Source organism: Rattus rattus, chromosome 8 (assembly GCF_011064425.1).
Source record: "Rattus rattus isolate New Zealand chromosome 8, Rrattus_CSIRO_v1, whole genome shotgun sequence".
NCBI classification, from domain to species: domain Eukaryota; kingdom Metazoa; phylum Chordata; class Mammalia; order Rodentia; family Muridae; genus Rattus; species Rattus rattus.
Genome location: NC_046161.1, coordinates 46,605,479 through 46,613,692, shown reverse-complemented (window position 1 = coordinate 46,613,692; position 8,214 = coordinate 46,605,479). Strand labels below are relative to the sequence as shown.

The 8,214-nt window shown below is 44.1% G+C and overlaps 1 non-coding gene across 1 annotated transcript; it reads left to right on the top strand.

Annotated features, from left to right (window-relative positions):
* Positions 1–7,394: 7,394 nt before the first annotated feature.
* LOC116908326 lies at positions 7,395–7,497 on the top strand. The gene has a single exon (XR_004388883.1). It is a non-coding gene; the product is annotated as a U6 spliceosomal RNA (small nuclear RNA).
* Positions 7,498–8,214: the final 717 nt, after the last annotated feature.

Here is an 8,214-nt window from a genome sequence, read left to right as displayed (position 1 = left end):
ATTCATTCCTCTATTATCTTATTAAATGTATTTATTTATTTCTGTATGAGTGTTTCAGAGTGTTCTATGCATTCCTGGCTTCTACCATCACCAGAAGAGAGCATTATATCCCTTGGGACTGTAGTTACATGTGTCAAGCTACCACGTGGGTGCTGGGAAATGAACTCAGGACCTCTGAAAGAGCAGTGCATACTCTTAACTGCTGAACCATCTCCCCAGCCCCAACACATGTCTTTCAGATAAATATTCATTTAACACCTTAGGGGGGGGAAGGGTGGGCCTGGCCTATCTGTGGGAGGAGATTCAAGAACTGGGAGCAGTTTAAGGTGTTCTCCTCCCCCACACTCTGTGGTGACTTTCAGAAAGTGTTGAGATGATACAAGAATAGGGCCCTCCCCACAAATTACTAAGTATAGATAATTTAAAAGAATTACCCAAGTTGATCCCAGGACCAAGTGGAAGGTCAAATTAAGCAATTTCATTTGCCCCAAGATTACAGCAAAGGGAACTCATCCTAGGGAGGGTCCCTGACCTGCTCCACAACACTACTGACATCCTGTCTCAGTCAACCACCAACTCAGCCTTGTTCTCCTTTCTAAAAACTGACTTCTTTTACTTGTGAGATTTAATACAATTACATCATTTCTCCTTTCCATTTCCTCCCTCCAATCCACCCCTCACATCCCTCCTTGCTCCCTTTTAAATTCATGGCCTCTTTTAAATTAGTTGTTGTTATATGCGTGTATGTACACACACACACACACACACACACACACACATACACACACACACACGCACACACACACACAGGTTTCTAAATACATATCTGATACATATTGGCCAGGCTGTATGATTTTACTGGTATGTATGCTTTCAGAGTTGCCATTGGTATTGGAGAACCAATTCATGTACTCTTCCCTACGAAGGACGGTTTTGCCCAATCTCAGCATCCCTTATGCCTGTAATTCTTTGTGCAGGGTTGAGGCCTTGTGAACTTTTCTCTGTCCACTTTAGCATGTCTATTCAGATATGTGTTTATCATGTTTATTTGTGTCCCTGATCAGTTCATGTTGGTAAGACACTCTGCGTGTAACTTCTGACACTTCTAGGAGACATAATCCCTCAGCAAATGATCTGACTCTTACAATCTTACAGTCTTCTCTCCCACAACGTTCCTTGAGCCTTAAGCACTTTATAACTGTATCCATTGGGACTGGGCTCTGGGCCCTCCATCTCTACATTATGTTTATGTGTGGTTTTCTGTAAAAGGTCTTTTGCAAACTAGAAAAGACCTTATTGAGTGAGAATCAGAAAGACCAACATCTGCCCTTCTACCTTTAATTTGTTTGTGAGTTTCTTCTGTTTGCTTTGAGGCAGGTATCCTATATGAGAGCCTGACCTCAAACTGAGTCTGTAGCTGACGATGACCTTGAACCTCTGATTTTCCTGCCTCCGTCTCCAGAGTCCTATGATGCTCTCGTGCACCTTATGCAGTGCTGGGGGTCAAACACAAGGCTTCTTTCGCCCTAGGCATGCACTCTAGTAACAAAGCTACATATCCGGTTTTATTCCACCCCACACTGGTGAGGCCCAGGGACATCAATCCTATGCAGTTAGTGCGCCCTGGTCTTCTATCTCTACCACTGTTTTCCCTGCCAGCTATCAAGAAACTCCTTCTTACTGCTGAGTAATGAGTGGCTTTCTTTCTCCCTCGGAGAAGCAGATACAGGTAGAGAAATAGATAAAGGCTCTCAGGTGGGTCAGGTGGAGGTCAGTGGAGTCACACAATGGGGCTAACACAAGGGGCTTTTATAGAGCTTAGGGAGGGAGTGATGATGTGTCAGCTAGGAACTGGGATTATACTCATGTATGGTCAGAAACTGAGCTTCTGGGTGGGCATTCTTGGGTGGATTGTTAGGGGAAGGAGGACCGATCGGGTTTCCCAGTTTATGCAGGGGTGAGCAGGGGTTCCCACCAAACAAGTAAGTCTGTAGATACTGGGTGACTCTTCAACCGCCTGACACTCTGAGCCTTTGGACATGGGGCAGATCACTGCGTATATACCTCACAGGTCTAGCGGTCGATGGTTTATTTTGCTCCAGCACCGTTACTCAGCTGCTCCAAGCCTTAAGTGAGGAGAATCTGCTGACGGGTAGCCCTGAGCCCGGTTCTGCCTTCACACAAGGCACAATAAACTAGAGGTTACCAGCAGCTGCCACAGTGAAAGGTAAGAGCAGAACCTGAAACCTCGTAATGCTCACCCGTCCCCAGGGGAAACTTCATTGTCACAATGGTGAATTTCAGACTCCTGATGCGAGGTCGTCAAAGGCGAGCCTGGGAATACAAATGCACCACTGCCTTCCAGAGATGGGAAAATCAAGTTCCAGAGCACCGCCGAGCAGGACAGCAAACAAGCACTTGTTTTACAGATCATTCTGTGATGTGAGGAACAAAGAAACCAATTTTAAACGGTAATATTTACCCAGAATTATATTATTCACAATCAAAATGCTGACTGCCACATAACTCGGTATCCCAGTCCTCACCACAGCCTTCTGAAGGAGGCATGACTGAGACACGGGCTTTATAGAGAAGGTCACTCAGCAAGCAACCAAATCTGACAGCTCACAACTAGTGATGACAGGGTGCAAATCCATGTGAGTCTGGTTCTAGAATGTGTATCTCTCAGGGAACATGTTAGTTTGAGACCACCAAAAAGGGTGGGCAGGTCTAAAATCGGAGAATGGAATGCTTTAAATCACATTCCTAGACCTAAAAACATTAAGATACTCTGTGGCAGACTTCCATTCCAGTTTCCCAGTAAACTACAAGTCTCAGTGTCCCTTAGGATTTTAAGTGACAATGTGAGTGGTGTGTGTGTGTGTGTGTGTGTGCGTGCGTGTGTGTGTGTGTGTGTGTGTGTGTTGTGAGAGAGAGATGTCACTTTCAGAACCTGTGTAGAGATGCTTCTCTCTCTCTCTCTCTCTCTCTCTCTCTCTCTCTCTCTCTCTCTCTCTCTCTCCCCATGCTGCAATTAAAGGGCAGGCTTACAGTCAGGACACAGATGGGAACAAACAGTCAAGGAGAAGGCGAGAGGGAAAAGGAGAGATAACTTTCTGAATCAACGCCTAGATGAAGGTTTCCATAGTTGCAAATCACAGAGACTAACTCCAGTCATCCTATAAAAATAATTATTTGTTAAAGGATATGAGATCATACATAAAATCTCCCGAGAAGTCAGAGAAACAGTAAAATGTCTACAGCCGTGAACAATACCAAAGTTGTGCCACCATGCCATTTCACTGGAAACATCATTTAATGCCACTACTGGCCTGCAGACTCCAATATGGCCTCTAATGCTGGGTACAGCAGATATGCTGCTTATAACACAAGGTGCCCTGGCTTCAGAATCCTAATGAAACACCACCACCTTTGCCATGCTGGTTTTTGCCATTTCCTGTTGAGGGCAGAAGTTGAGAAGATGCACATCTGTCTTCCATGGTGGCAGGCTTATTTTTAAGGTCATAGTTCAGTCTAACATAGAAACCTAAAAAAAAATGCTGAGTGACAAAAGCATAGCAATTAGACAACCATTTATCTGGCCACCTTCCAAACAGAACGAGGGCTGGACTATCGATTAGTCTGCATAAGAGTATTGACAGAGACAGAAACCCAGACTCATCTACAGTGAAATGATCTCATTTCAAAGCCATCAAGAAAGAAAGAAGGACTAACACCAAACCCCTAACCACTCTCTTCAAAATACATGGCCTACCTTTATTTTACCTGTGGTAAAGTGAATGCCTGCCTCTCAGTTTGGAGCCCCTGGTTGACCTAGATTGGTTTAATCTAACTAGGACACAAACATTCAATTAACGAAGTAGAAAGGAAAAGATAGTGGTTATTAAAAATGCAAAGAGTATCTGGTGAAGGATAATGTGTCTTTGGCTGAAACTATTGACCTGGTTATATAAGAAGACTTCCTATGGGGCCTGTCCTGGTAAAATACCAAAGGTCACAGGGGCCCTAGGAGAATCAGTAGTAGAAAGGGGAGCCACCTTATCTTACCTGAAGGGCCATAAATTAATGCCCACTCAATGAATAATTCACCACTTAAACTCTATCAACATTTCTGTGTCCTTTGGCATATAAAACAATGACCAGGACTCACCTAGCAGAAGGCAGGCAGTCAACCCAGTCCCTGCCCATAAGGACATCTGAACTCACTTTGTAAGATGAGAAAGTAGAATGGAAAGAAAAAGAAAAAAGTTAGTCTAGTGAAAAGGTACAGAGTCGCATAGGCAGAGAGGTTGACATGCAGAATGGGTCTAGACAGGCGACTAGGTAACAGGTAACAGATTAAGAACCTACAGGAGATGGCATACAAACCACAGGATATGCATAAGAGTTGGGGTGGGCAAGCCATGACACTGAGACCACAGGCATCAATCATGAATATCCTGGCCACCTTGGCCTTCGGTGTCACACGATGAATTGTTTCTCTAAGTCAAAACCACATTTGACCACAGCAGTAACAGACGTCATGGCTACAAGTTTATGAGGCACTGAGAACAGGAAAGAGGGGGAAGAGGTGTAGGAGGAGGCCATTTTAAGAGTTGGCTCCGAGAAAATATGAGCCCCTGGTGGGGCAGAAGTAGTGAGGACAGGAATTAGCCTAGGAGGTAATGGGTGATATCATACACAGAACATTTAGCCAATGGGCTGAGTTATTTCTTTGAATACATGTACAAATACAGGCCAGAACCCAGGCACATTATAAAGGAGAGACTAAGAAGAAACCCCAGGATGGGCCACTGAAATACTCCTTGTCTCTACATCATAGACCATGCATAACAACAGAAGGGTCTCCGTGTTATTTTACAATATTCGTTCCCTGCCTTTTGGTCACCACCACCTGAGCTGCCCCCACATCTGATTCACACCTCTGCATCTAAGAGACTGCGCTTGGCTTCATCTCCTCTCAAGTGCAATTGAAATGCCCTGAAAAGGGAAGAGTCCTTACATTCTTATCAGTCGCCACTCAATTCTGCCTCCCTTATCAGAAGCTCTCTTATCATAGCCAGTCTCCTCTTGCATCCTCCCTACAGAATTAAGTCTTTGTTCATCCTTGCTCTCACTTCCTGGTTTCTAACCTTCTGAGGGCAGAGACCGGCTGTGTCTTTTGCATCTTTGGCATCTCAACAACTAATCCCATGCCCCGTATACTGAGTGATAGATATTAGATGCCAGATTTTTCCACGCGGAGCTGAGACCTTAAACAAAGTCATTTAACCTCTGGAGCTTCCTTATCTCTAACCTATCTGCAAGATGAAAGCATTAAAATCCACTCCTCGGGTTGTTAAGAGCCTTGTATTGGAACATAGCTGGCAAGCTATAAGTCACTGTACCAACACAAATCAATATTTGCAAGCAGCTAACATAATTCCTGGCGAGCAAGTGTGTGTTGATTGGGTGAAGGAACAAGTGTGCATCTCTTTTATGAATCCCCTTTCTCTCACTCAGGAGGGGTCTTAAAATGTGACGGGGGCATGGGAGGGCCAGCCAAGGATGACGATGCTGGCATCACAGACTGGCATATGGATCTCCACTTGATGCTGAGACTTAGAGAAAATTGCAGCCTGCGATTTCTGGTACTGGAGCCTTTCTGGGTGAGAGACATCAGATGTTCCACACTGCTGGACCCCAACTTCCCAGATGAGCTCTGCCTTCTTGGGCTCCCTCCTTCAAGTCCTCCCAGGCAGGGCTCACTACTTGTGTGTCAGCTGCGAGGCCCCATGGCAATATATTATTTTCATTTAGTGGGGTTTGGTGGCTTCTCCAGGTTTCTGCATCTGTTTCTCTTTGAATCTGTTAACTAAATATATATCTGCTGAGCTCAAAGTATTTTTACATCTTTTCCTTCCAGCTCCCCAGCCAATTCTGAGACCTGCCTCTCTAAAACAGTCGATTTGTAAGTGGGTTGGTTTGGAACATCCTTAAGCAAAGTTCACCCTCGTCATTTCTATAACCCCCCTCATTCCTTTCTGCTCTCCTCCCCAAGAAAAACCAACTCCAGAGGGGGGGACTGGAGGAGAGAGAGAGAGAGAGAGAGAGAGAGAGAGAGAGAGAGAGAGAGAGAGAGAGAGAGAGAGAAGCACTACAGTGTAGGGGATATAGAGACATAATGAAGTCCTGGAAAATGTGCTTATTAGATGTATGCACAGGAGCAGATGGCAGAGCTGAAGGAAGGAAAACTGGTAACGGGGACTTCTCCTGAGGCATCAGCAATCACCCTCAGAGGGGAAGAGGAAATAAAGCAGTCGCTTAAGAGAAGGAACCTTTGCAGGCACATTAGGAATTGTGAGACAAGAAAGCCACGGAGGACCACAGGTCAATGCAGAGATGTTTCCAGCCCCATGCCATAGCATAGGATGCCCCTGGGGACCAGACAGCTCTGCACCTCCAGATTGGCTGCTTTGACTATAAGCCGAGAGTCAGCAGCAAGGGTGGTCACATCCCAGCTCAAGGAAGCTTTCAGTCCATCTGTTGCCATTTATCTGGGTCAGTGATAGTTAAGACTTGAACAAGTTAGAAGGAAATTGTCTGGATTGGTTTGGGGTCTTGTCTCTCCCCTTCCTACTGCAGAATCATCTGCCGTGCACCTGTGCTCCAGGAACCTCTGGTAACAGTCTGGCAGCCTGAGCCTAAAGTTTAGGTTCTGCAGAAGCATAGCTGTGTTGAAGTCTGATTGTCTAGAAGTCCACCATCATTGTATACGGGTGAAGCCAACCAGAGTGAAATATAATAGTTAATCCTAGTAGAATACAGTTGGACTGAAAATAAAGAATTGGGAAGAACCAACTGAAAAGGAGGAAAATTAGTTTCTAGAGGAGATGCTCACCCAGTGAGTACAGTGAGCCCTCCTCTGGCTTCCAGAGCATCCACCCTGCCTCTCAAGAGCTGGGTGGGTACGTGCTGGAGTACACAAGCATTAGCCATCAAAGGCCAATCAAATCCCCTTCCAGAAGTCCAAGGATAGGATTTAAACTCCCTTTAGAAATAGATAAAACCAAAAATGAGTGACTGGCCAGGGGCATGGCTCAATTCTCAGAATCCTAGGTTCATCTTCTTACAGAAGTAAGACTTTTGCTGTCAAACACTGTGAGGGTTAAGCAGGAGGGTGTATTTGTCAATCATCCCACAGAAGAGGGATGTTGTGGGGATAATGAAACACTGATGCATGATGACAGTAGCAACACTGATGGATAGAAAAGAGCAAGAGAAGGAGGAGGAGGAGGAGGAGGAGGAGGAGGAGGAGGAGGAGGAGGAGTTGTTCAAGCAACCAGGTCTAATTCATTGGGAAGGAAAGAAATGACAACTTTTATAAAGGTAAAGTGAGAGTGCACATACACTAAAATTGGAATGGTACAGAGAAAGTTAGCATGGCCCCTGCACAAGGATGGCATGCAGATCCCTAAAGCACCCCCACCACTCTTTCTGTATTTTATCTCTTTATTTCTCTCTATATGCCTGTTTGTTTTCTAATGAGAGGCAGAAAAGTCTCCATGCCTTTGGTTGAGAGAGGAGATGATGATGAGGTACTGGGAAGAGTACAGAGAGGGGAAGTCGTAATCAGAATATATTGTATTAAAAATCTATTTTTAGTAAAATAATAAATAAATAAAATGTAAACAATTAAAGAGTAAATGGCAAGAGTGTGGAACAAGGCTATTAGTGGAAATAAAAATTGGTACACACACTGTGGAAATAGCATGAGTTTTTCCAAAATCTGGAGGAAAAGTATTGCAATAATCTATTGATATCACTCCTGTGCACATACCCAAAGGAAATGAAGTCAACAGTATGAAATCTATGGATGCATGCGTCCTTTTGTGTGACACTATCCACAATGGCTAAGACAGGGATTCAGTCTCTATGCCCATCAAGATATGAATGAAATATAAACACATGTATGAATGTATGTAGGTATGTATGTAGGTATGTATGTATGTATATGTGTACGTAGGTACAATGGGGTACTATTCATTCACAAAGAAAAATAAGATCCTTTTATTTACAGCAAGAGAACATATGTTAATCAAAAGGAGCCAAACACAGAATAATAAGTATATAAGTAATAATTATCACATAATCTTTCTTACATATGTTTAGCTGAAAAAGAACTGATAATGAAAGAGGAATTATGAGGAACTG